Here is an 11,349-nt window from a genome sequence, read left to right on the forward strand (position 1 = left end):
ACAGGCTACAGCCTGACAGTACTGCTAGCATGACTATAGAGTTTTACTGCATCTTTCCTTCTTGATACATTTTGTAATTTTGCTGTTTTGGCAACTGATGCAGCATTTCATTCTGTGAAAGCAATAAATCATAATTCCAGAGATAGCTTCACAAATGAGTCATATAAAGCACAATGCCAGTTTGCAGTATATGTGTCAGCTGTAAAAAGAGATCTAACAATTACCATCTTTGTTCGTGGCTTCTTAAGTCATCATAAGGCAACTCTAAAAGCCCGCAAAGAAGCTGTACAGTCATTGCCTGAATTGCTGATGCGTCACTGCTAACGCTAGCAAGAAGAAAAAGTTAAAAACCAAATGTACACCATGTCACTGTTAGCCCATGCAGACATACATTTCCTAAACACAAAGCACATATACTGTAAATAGGCCTATATTAGCCTATGTCTATGGACACCACAGCTGTATTCATTGTATTTCCTTATTTGGGAGCTGTCAGATCTAAGAGGATAAGATACAGTATAAGACTAATTCATGAGTCATAACACATCTCCATTCTGCATTAAACTCTGGGCAACCTAAAATTGTGTGTTTATCATCATTATCATTATCATTATTATTATTGTTGTTATTATTATTAGTATACAAAGACAAAGCCAGAGCTGGAAGTATTTCCTGTGGGGTCAACCACAATTTTTAATCCACTCCATTTATAATAAAAGAAATAAACTTCATGAGTTTCTAAATTAAGTTTTAAATCAGAGCTATGGTATTGCACTGTGATTCGGTTACTTTGCCCACCTCCCCCTGTGATCCTTTTAAGTGCAATTACTTAATTTGCCACAAGGTGGTACTATTAGCACAGACACAAAATGAAGACGTGGTCAGACTATTAGTCACAGTAAGTGCAACTAATGACATCTTGGTTTCATAATATGAGTGGACATGATGGGATTCATGTGAAAAGTCAAGCCACTTGATTTCTCATTAGCTGGATAGTGCTATCTTAACAAATTGATTTCTTCCTTGCCTCCTCCTACCATCTGCAGAGTGATGGGACTGGACAGCTGGGAGAAGACATTTACATATTGGTCTAGAGACGCTGAGACTTTACAGCCATACATCTTAATTCATACTAATTGAGATAGCTGTGTGTGCATTTGTGTGTGTATATGTGGTGTGAATGTGTGTATTTGTGTGCGCGCATGCACGTGTACTAGGAGGGATGGTAATGTGATTTATAGAGAGAGCCCCTTTTAGAGGGACAGTACAGACATTGATCCATGCAGATATTACATCATTTATCTCTGCACATTGGCTATATCTGCTGTACTTATTGCTTGGCTCCCCTCCCTGTCAGCTGCGACATCGCTCCTTCACTTCTCCTCTCCTCCTCATCACTTTCCCTCTGTCTCTCATCCCCTCCCTCCATACCTCCAATCTGTAATTTTCATTTTTTCCTCTCCTGAAGCCCTTAATGAAAATCTTCCAGCAGATCCCTTATAAAAAGAAAGGAATACCAAATTCTTTCTGGGCCAGAAATAATTTTCCATCCCTGTCATGACTGCAGTGGATGTGGATTTATGGCAACAGAAATGTGAAATAACTCTAACTGGGGCTGTAAGTGCACTTAGTTGCATATAATTCCTCTTTAGCGGTCCCAGGAGGGAGGTGAGGACTTTTTAATAACTCCTTCCATTCACCTCCATCCTCATTAAGAGGTCTAGTTGAGTGAAAATGCAGAGATCTACTGAGAGGGTGTTGAGAGGATTGATCTCAGCTGAGAGAAGAAGTGAGGGGGCTGCACTTTTTCGAAAGAGTTGTTGGAAGCTCTCTCTCCAGAGCTCCGCTCCAGAATTTGACACATCAAGAAGTCTTTTATGGTGTCATTAGTGCAACTGTTCCACCGAGGACAGATGATTCTGTGGGTTAAGAGGAGTTAATCACCTGCCAATCAAACCTCATCAAGCCGCCTCTACGGATGAGGCGTTATACAAATCTCATCATATTTAGGGAGCCTTCAATTAAGCAAATACAGGCAAGGAGACACATGCAGAGAGGAGAGAGTGACAGGGTGAGCAGAGGGCAAGCTGGGAGGGGAGGAGAGGAAGAAAGACAGGAATAGAGGGAGGCAGAGACAGTAAGCAGGGCTGGACGACTCCTGTCTGACACTAAGCAGCAAAAATGTAATGTCTTAAAAGGCCATCGCAGTCAATAAAGTTCCTAATGTGCTTAAAGCAATTACTGTGTCCGGAGAAGAGCAGAGTGCATGCAGGATATTAACCTCAGTAACCCGCTCTATCTGGTCCATAATTAAATTATCCTCACATCCTCATTCTCATACAGACACACATGCACACACCCAAGCGCACACACTTATACAAGCATGCATTTATGCATGTTCACAGGAAATGTGTGTTGAACTGTATGTCTGCTGATATCCAGGAGAAGAGAGGGAAGAGAAAAAAATACAAATCAAAGTGAAAGTAAAAGATTGATGATGATGTGGGATCTGAGCGCTGGTAACAGTACAAGTATTGTTTGACCTTGACATTGATTGACGTGTGGGGTTTTGATGGCTGTTATAACAAGAAGACTGTCTCTCAGCAACTGGTATGTTTTCATGCCTCCACTTGAGGACAAATGAGCAACTCTGACAGTGTCAATGGTTCGTCCTTCTCTCTACAAATATTTTGAGTGACAATTTATTCTAAAGGTCACCTAGCTTTGTATAGTTTCTTGAACTGATATGTAACTGTAAAATTATAGAAGGGTTCCTGGAAAGTCACATGTAATTTGATACAAATTTTAGGAATAACTGGAATGGAGAATTGGGTATAAAATGAGCAGTTATTACAGGTCATTACAGAGTATCCTTGCACTGTTTGTACATAATTTCCATTTTGCTCTCGCTGTGTACATGTCCTGCTGACATTTGGATCTGCACCCTGTTTCTTCCACTCTCCCTCCTTTCTCACTCAGCATTATGTTTCTTCCAATTTAAATAGCTATGTCCAAGTAGTATAACTAATAAGCTCTTCAAGCTGATTTAATGTGGTTTAATAGTTGTCATACAAGATGTTATTTGCAGAACCAAAAAAAATCTTGACACCATGGACGCTAATTATTGCTTCTGAAAATAACTAACCACCCTTCAGCGTTATGCATGGGCCCCCGATAGAGCTTTTCTCAGCATCTGGGACAGCTGTTGTGTTTGGACTGGGCAGCAAGCTAATTTAGTATTCCTGGATGGTGCCTGTTTGGCTTACTTTACTGCTGTGTTTGTATTGTTAAGTAATTTATTCTGAGCTTACCTTGGGAATGCTAAGCTACTACTTTGGGTCAACATATAACAAAACTAGTTGCTGAATAATAATTGTGAGTAAGATTTTGCTTGTGAATCTATGTGTGTGTGTGTGTGTGTGTGTGTGTGTGTGTGTGTGTGTGTGTGTGTGTGTGTGTGAGCGAGTGAGTGTATGTGGCTGCCTTTGTCCAGGTGTGCACCGTTTACCATGCTGAGAAAGACTCCACTGTCCTGGTGAGATGATACAAGAGGATGGGCTGTCTGGAAAAAAGGTGTTAGCCCATCAGCGGACTGTCACATGCACACATTTTCACACGCACAAGAATAATCAACTACTAATACAGAGATAGGTATAGAGGGTATTTCTGCCAGTCTGGTGCATCCACCAGACTGTGCACACACCCAAGAACACATAGTACACACATGAATATACCTTAATGTAACTAAGCCTTATCATACAAGCAACAATTTGTCACCCTGTAGTGTTTAAGCTGTCACGATGAACAGAGAGTGAATATTATGAACTGAGTTTGGGCACTGAATTTAATCAAATCAACCACTGCAAACCCAGCAGGAATTACAGCTTCAACCACGAGTAAGCACTTTTCGAAAATTCATACATACAGTATGTCCTTGAGGTATTTGAAGATCACGTGTTAATGAATATTTAATGATGAAAATAGTAACCTCTGAGCGGGCTTGAATTTCAAACATGCATCACTGCACATTTAAGGAAATTTCTCAGTGCGTTAACTGGAGGAAAATGATGATATTAATCAGTATACATGAAAGTGTATCTATGCTTCACTCTGCTAAGCGCTGTAAACTGACAGCTTCCTCATGTCACTGAGAGGAATTAAGTAGGTAGAGAAAGTGAATGAATAACACTGTTGCATGAACAGCCAGGCCTAATCATATCTGGGAGGACGTGATCTTTGGTGCTATTATGCTACCTCTCAACGAATATAAAGACATGTCTCTTTGTCTGTCATATTGGGCTCTAATGAATGATTGGAGTTAATGACATCTGGCTATTGCAGCTTGATTTCATTAATTTTTAGCAGGGCCATTTTCTATAGAGATGTATTATGTATTTAAGTCCAGTAGAGTATTTTACATTCATTCAGCTGTGGGATTCTGTAGGTGGATACAGAGAGAAACATCTATGTCTGCAAGGACGCAGAACAAGTACAACAGAGCAGAAATTAAGCATTTCTTTTGTTTGCTTTGAGAAGTGCTAGACCGCACTTTAGTAAGGGATGAAGCCACTGAACAGCTCAATACTGCTCGTCTGTACTGCTAATAACCATTTTATTTGCTCTCACTGTGTGTTCTCTCACGTCATGGATCATAGAAGGCCAAGGAGGACAAACAAAAAAAATTCAATATGAAGCGAAAATGCATGACCATAGCCTTGGGGAGTAGAAGGACAGCAAGGTAGGGACAATTTTTGTGTGTGCATGCGCGTGTGTATGTGTGCATGTGTGCATGTGTACATGTGTGGGAGACCTAAAGAAAGAGACCATTTCTCTCAAAGCCAAAATGAGGCTGGGGAATTGGACAGAACACTTTGGTTCCCCTCAATGAAAGTGGCTCTCTCATCGTCGCAGGAGGACACACGGGGTGTGAAGCAAAGCCATTGGATGACAACGGGGGAAAGGAATGCTAGCGAGCTTGAAGAGATGACAAAGGGAAAAAAAACCAAACAAACCAAGTTAAGGGGGAATCAGTTGCAGAGATTGCTTGGGAAAAACTCAGGACTGGCACCACTGTAAACTTTAATGAAGAAACTTCCTGAGTCTCTCCTATGGGAGTGAGTGCCAGTGTTTCAACCATCTAGACGAAAACACAGTGATTCTGTCAAACGCTGATGGGCTGCACAGCATCTCCTAACACCGTAGAGCACAATATACAGTGTCCACCTCATCTCACTCCATCACTGTGAATGTGCTGATACACTTAAGCTCGCACATGTGCAGACATACCCACACAGCACACATACACACACACCCGTATGCTCGCAAACACACGCATTAACAGCTACACACACAGGCAAGACAAGGTGGTAGACAGTCAGTGTGGAGATAGATGGGGGAGGTAAATAGGGGTGTCATGGCAGTGTGATGGAATGAGGCAGAGGAGAATTCATCCTGTGTTTCCTCTAGCCTCTGTCCCCCTGCTGACAGCATCCTGAAATAGGGCCCACTGTGTCTGTATATATACCTGTGTGTGTGTGTGTGTGTGTGTGTGTGTGTCTCTTTTTGTGCTTCCTCCCTTTCTCTCTGTGTGTTTTTTTAACTTCTCTGTGTCTATGTGCGTTTCTCCCTCTGTGTGTTGTGTATCTCCTCAGCTCTGGGAGCAGGATGAAAGTGGCCAGTGTGGAGAGAGATAGAGATAACAGTAGGGAACACGAGAGAGAGAGAGAGAGAGAGAGAGAGAGAGAGAGAGAGAGCCCTCTGGGAAAATGAAACATCCTTCCTTTATCGTTTTTATGTTCAGATCTGGTTTGAACTGGAATCCCATTGGGCCAGTGGTCAGTAAAGTGTTATTAGATCCCGCAGAGCAACTGTGTTCTGTACAAGTTGGAAATACCTGGGGGTAATCATTTGAATGTTGTTGCTGCTAAACACGAGACATAGCTGTAAATGTGTTAGGTATTTAGCCTGTGTTTTCTCATCTCTGGCTCCAGTGGGACAGGTTTGGGTCAGACATCTTTGTGAAGAAAAAACAATGCAAAACGCCTTTGGATGTGGGAGAATGTTACATCCTAGCACATAAATGCAAATCTACCTTCTGCTACTTTTTAACAATGACTATAAAATATAGTCTATGCTCGTTAAAAGTACGATTTGATAATCAGACAGCAGAGAAAAAAAAATCACCCCCCCCCCCCTCTCCTTTTCTACCCTTTTGGATCTGACTCACTGTGACTTTGAAGACTGACTGTGGTGTTAATATATTATTTCTGTTTGGCAGGCACAACTGCCCTCTTGGGATGTACATACCAAAAATGCCATCGGTGTGGCAGAAAAAGGCTTAAATAGAACAGCTAAAACCCTTTTTATATATTAAAAAAAAAGCACAAAAACCCTGCAGGGGTAGTAGCAATACTTGACTTTAGGCAGTGCTTTGGGAAAGAATGAGAGATCATTTTGTTCCGCATATGTTAATATATTTAAACATAGATTTTGGGTGCTTTATCAACAGGTAGGTACACAGAACACAGGCAATTGTACAGAGCATTTTTTTTATGCAGTCAACCTTTTGTTTATTGCTTAGCCTCTCCAACCCAACCTGAACTACTGGTTTTTAAGTGTCATGTTTGTAATTTTGCTGCCATGTACCTCATGAAATAAAACGTGTCTTCAATTTAGCTGTTGCAGCTCTGTATGCTTGTCTGCCCCTGTCATTTAGAAAACTGAGCATTTTGAAGCTAGCCATCAGTGAAATAGTGTTGAGAAAGTCAGTCCTGTTACTTGTTTCATTCTGCTTTCCTCTTTTTACTTTCAACTTAGGTAAAAAGACACACTTTCTTTCTTCTCCTCTCTTTCTGGTTCTGTCTGCCTTTGTCTCCTACAGACTCTCCCTCTTTCTCTCCTAAGGGATAAAGACCCTCCCAGTTTTCAGCTCACTGAAGCTTGTGTGGAGTAATTAGAATTAAAGTATTAGAGTTAAAAAGGAGGATTTGAGTCTGATTATGATGAAGGAAAACTATAATCCAAATACTCCCGCATGGGTTTCATAAAATTTCAGTCAGCAACCCACCCTTTCAAACTCACAAAGCTAAACAGCCCAAGCATTATTTGCTGTTGACTGTTTGAAGCTGTGAACATGTGTGAGCCTGATTGTTTTAGGTACGCGTAGGTGTGTCTGCATTGTGTTGTGTGGGCGTTGTGTGTGTGCGGGTGGCTGTGAGTGAATGGGTCTCATCTATCTGCCTTTCTCTTTGCAGTGAGGCCGACTTTTTCTTTCGATTAAAAATGAATGTCCCCCCTTCTGCTCTCTGTCACTTTTCCTCGTTTCTGCTCCTGCTCCCTCTCTTTCCCCCCCTATATCCTCTATATTTTCATCAAGCCATCTCTATATATCAACGACCCCCCGCACGCCCCCACCCACACCCGCACGCACACACACACACACACCCTGACACTTTCTTCCCTCCTGGCTTCTCCCAGCTCTCTCCTCCCATCTCATTCTCTGCGACCCCCCTCTCTTTCTGAACATATTTCATCAAAGGCCTCCTCACAGGTAACACTCACCCTGATCTCATTAACTGCTGCTAAGCGCACAGGACTTGAAAGAACACACTGTCTCAAACACGCACACACACACAGGCACACAGACACACACACACACACAGGTTGTATAACCCTAACAGTAGCGTAGGACAAGAGAATCAAAGACAGGAAGCTTCCAGAAGGCTCATGTATAATTCTTGAACTGAGAAGAGTTATAAAGATCTAATGATTTCAGGCTACGGCACGAGCACTGAGATAGGACTTTATATTGGCTCTGTGTGTGCGTGTGTGTGCATCTGTGTGTGTGTATACACACCTCCCTCACTCAGTCTCTGTCCTGTTAGTAGCTGTATTAACCTGGGGTCTCTCTGCTCTCCCGATCAGTGTAACCCCATTAACTCCCATTAAGTCTCATTACCACCCTTGTGAGGATCGTTACCACTCGCTTTATCTCATTTCCTAAACACCACAGTATGCATTCTGTGGATGTCTATTCAGCGCAACACAATTTTTTTTGTCAGTAATTGCAAGTCATTATGTGTTTCATTGGAGGCGGGACCAGGTGTGAATGGTGGTTTGCCACTGAACGATTGACAGTAATTGAGCAATCCACTGACTCCAGAAAGACGAAAAGGCAGCCCACACTGCCAAGGAAACAGTTTTTGAGGCCTGAAGGGCTGTGTGGAAAAACTACCAGAGAGGGGGCACTAGAGTGACAGCTTGACACAGAGTCACCTATAATTATACATGACTGCCAGAGTGAAATATTCAGCAATGTGTGGTCACGGGAATGAATTATATATTCACTACTGTCAGGAGTTCTGTTCCAGAGTGGGATTTGATGTTGTAGGGCCTGAGAGGGAGTGGGATCTGGAGTAAAAATGGAGTGAAAAAAAACACAGAAAACGGGTGAATAGAATGATTAAAGATGAGAAGGGAGGGCAGATTAGATTGGACATGAAGTTTTACTCTGTAGCTCACTGAGGTCTGTAATGTCCCCAGGTGCTTGGAGGATGTATGCCAGTCACTGCTGACCTGTAGCCTGCGGGTGGTTTTGTTTTTTATTATATATTTTATTCCTACATTTTTTATGTTAAATGAATATTTTCAGTATATATTCAATAGTTTTAGTTAATGTTTCTCGTTGGTCATTTGAAGTCACAGATGACTCACTGAAATGTGATGATTCACTTGCATCCTCTGTGGAAAAGTGCTCAACAGAGGACGCTGCTTCCAGTTTATTTAGTTTCACTTCTTGTTTTAGTGTGTTTGGCAAGACATGTTTTTTGTGAAGTATAAAAAAGTAAAATGCTCATAACATTTAAGAATAGGTCTGTTGTTGAGTAAATTGTAAATGAAATACATGGAGCAAAACCTGCAAGCTAATTCAGGCAGACTATTCCCAGTTTGTGCTGCCACACTTACATGTGACACACTCTACTTGCTGCAATATCCAGCAGTGCCTTTGTAATAAGGTGGTGTATTTAAGCTGTCAAAAGCCCCAGTTAAACTCCTGGTTTGCCAGTGAGGCTGCCTTTATGGTTCAGTTTGCAACTAGTGCTGCCACTATTACTGCTGCTGCTGAGCTGGTGCCCAACCCACACATAGGAAGTTTTACAAGATGGATATTCCTCTTTAAGGTATCTAAAGTAATGGTAATATGGCAGCTGACAATGACACACAGAAGATCCCAAATAATGTAGCTGATGTCATGCTCAGTATTTCACGTGGCTTTGGATAAACACCCTGCCTCATCAGGACTATGTGTGTGTGTGTGTTCTGACTGATAACAACTGATTCAAGTGTTGGTGAATTCTGATTAGTGCACACAAGTATGTGACACTGATATTCCTAACTGAGCCCTGCCCACGTCAAGTGGGGAAAAAAAGGAAATATTGAAATGTGTCACGAATGTGTGTCATGGGAAATGACCACAACAAATAATCTGATCTCATCCCTCATAGTAAGAAACTGATTGAGAAAATCTATTTTTAGGACCTTTAAGAATTATCTTTGCAAGACTGATGAGATCAGAGCCTCACTACTAAATATCAACTCAATATGTGCATACAGTGTATGAGAATACAGACATTCAGCATTTTTATTCAGTATAAAAGAAAACGCAGGAGTTTAAACATTTCACTTCAATTTTCAATTGTGTAATAGTATTATTAATGGTATTTAAAGGCCCTGGACATCCACACTGTGTCTGATCAGGGCCTATTGTCAGGTTTAATTTGGGTGGTGTTTTGTGAGGTATGACATGGTGTCACCACATTATATTCGCCAAGAAGAATGTTAACTGTGTGGTGAACTGTCCCACCCTCAGTCAAACCCGGTTTGTTCATACCAGCACAGTCCTGAGAAAAGGTCTAATCTGGCAACATGACTAAACACCAGTGTGGATGGATTATGGGTGGATAGTAGGTTTACAGTTCTATTCTTTCACACCGTCACATCATTTTAGTTTTAGTTTTTATGAACAGAAAAGATAGTGTGAATTGTGTACACTAAGTGGACCCAACATTCAGAATCTTAATTCCTCGGGGTCTCTGTAATGTGGCATACATCAGTGTTACCAGAGGACTACTGCTCTCTCATTCAGTCAGGTTTTATAACCGCTGTGATTAAGACCCACATAAAGCTGAGACCATGTCCTGATTCTGCTCTGCATTACAGGAGACAGAAAGAGAGACAGGACGATGTCTATGTGTGTGTGTGTGCACACGCTCAGGAAAAAAGTGATGCGAGGAGTGTGAGAGTGTGTGTGTGTGTGTGTGTGTGTGTGTGTGTGTGTGTGTGTGTGTGTGTGTGGAGTGTGTTACAAGGAAAGATTGGATCTGACCCATTAACTTTACAGGCCACTCATTGAGCACCAGTGCAGCAGGGGTCAGTAGGGAGATTTCACTGTAAATCTCTACAACGATCACAATGAGAGACCAGAGAGAGCGAACAAGTGAAAGAGAGAGAGAGAGAGAGACAAGGAGAGAGAGAAAGAGAAGCACAGCTTGCAACGCAGCTCTTGACTCTGTCCAAAGCCAGGATAAGTTTCACTAAGGATATCATCTGCTGCCAACCAGCCAGCTGGACTTTATTTTCTTCTGTTAGTCATTTAAACACTCTACAAAAAAGGGGCTTTGACAGCTTAGCCATTTTCTGTGAAAATGATGAGAGTGTATGTGGGTTGTTTTTCAGCCTGCCCCTCTCATATTTCTGCCTTAAGAAAAGCTGTTTTTAGATGTGGCCTTTCTGGCTGTGCAGGGTCATGGCCTGCAACTCAAAACATAACCTCAAAAAGATAGCTCAGGGGGCTCATATGAGGACACTCTGTGCCTTAAGGAAAACACAAACAGCAGATGTGTAGTGTAGAGGAGGTGAAGCGCGAGAAGAGGGAAAAGTCACTGTACCAAACATCGGTCTCAGACCAGGATGTTTCTTGCTCTTCTTTTTTGCCTTGCGGCACAGCTGCTCCTTGGCTTGGTCACACCTCAGATCCGGCTACCTCAGCTCATCAAACCCCTCCGGTACTGTGCAGTCATTACCTAACACACTCACCCCCTCTCTATATGATCTCTCTCTTTCCTTTTGACATCAAATCACACTCTGCAACAAATCTTTCCACTGTAGGTTATTAATAAATCACCGCCCCCCGACCGTGCACTCCACTGAATAATTGCTATTTATGTACCTGATAATCCATCACCTGGGGAGCATCTGCTCTGATAACCCAATCACTGCAAAAAACCCACATCACTTTTTCCTTCCTTCTCCTCAGCTCTATTAGGTCTAAGTTCCACCATGACCACAATA

The sequence above is a fragment of the Lates calcarifer genome, linkage group LG15 (genome assembly GCF_001640805.2).
Source record: "Lates calcarifer isolate ASB-BC8 linkage group LG15, TLL_Latcal_v3, whole genome shotgun sequence".
Lineage (NCBI taxonomy): Eukaryota > Metazoa > Chordata > Actinopteri > Centropomidae > Lates > Lates calcarifer.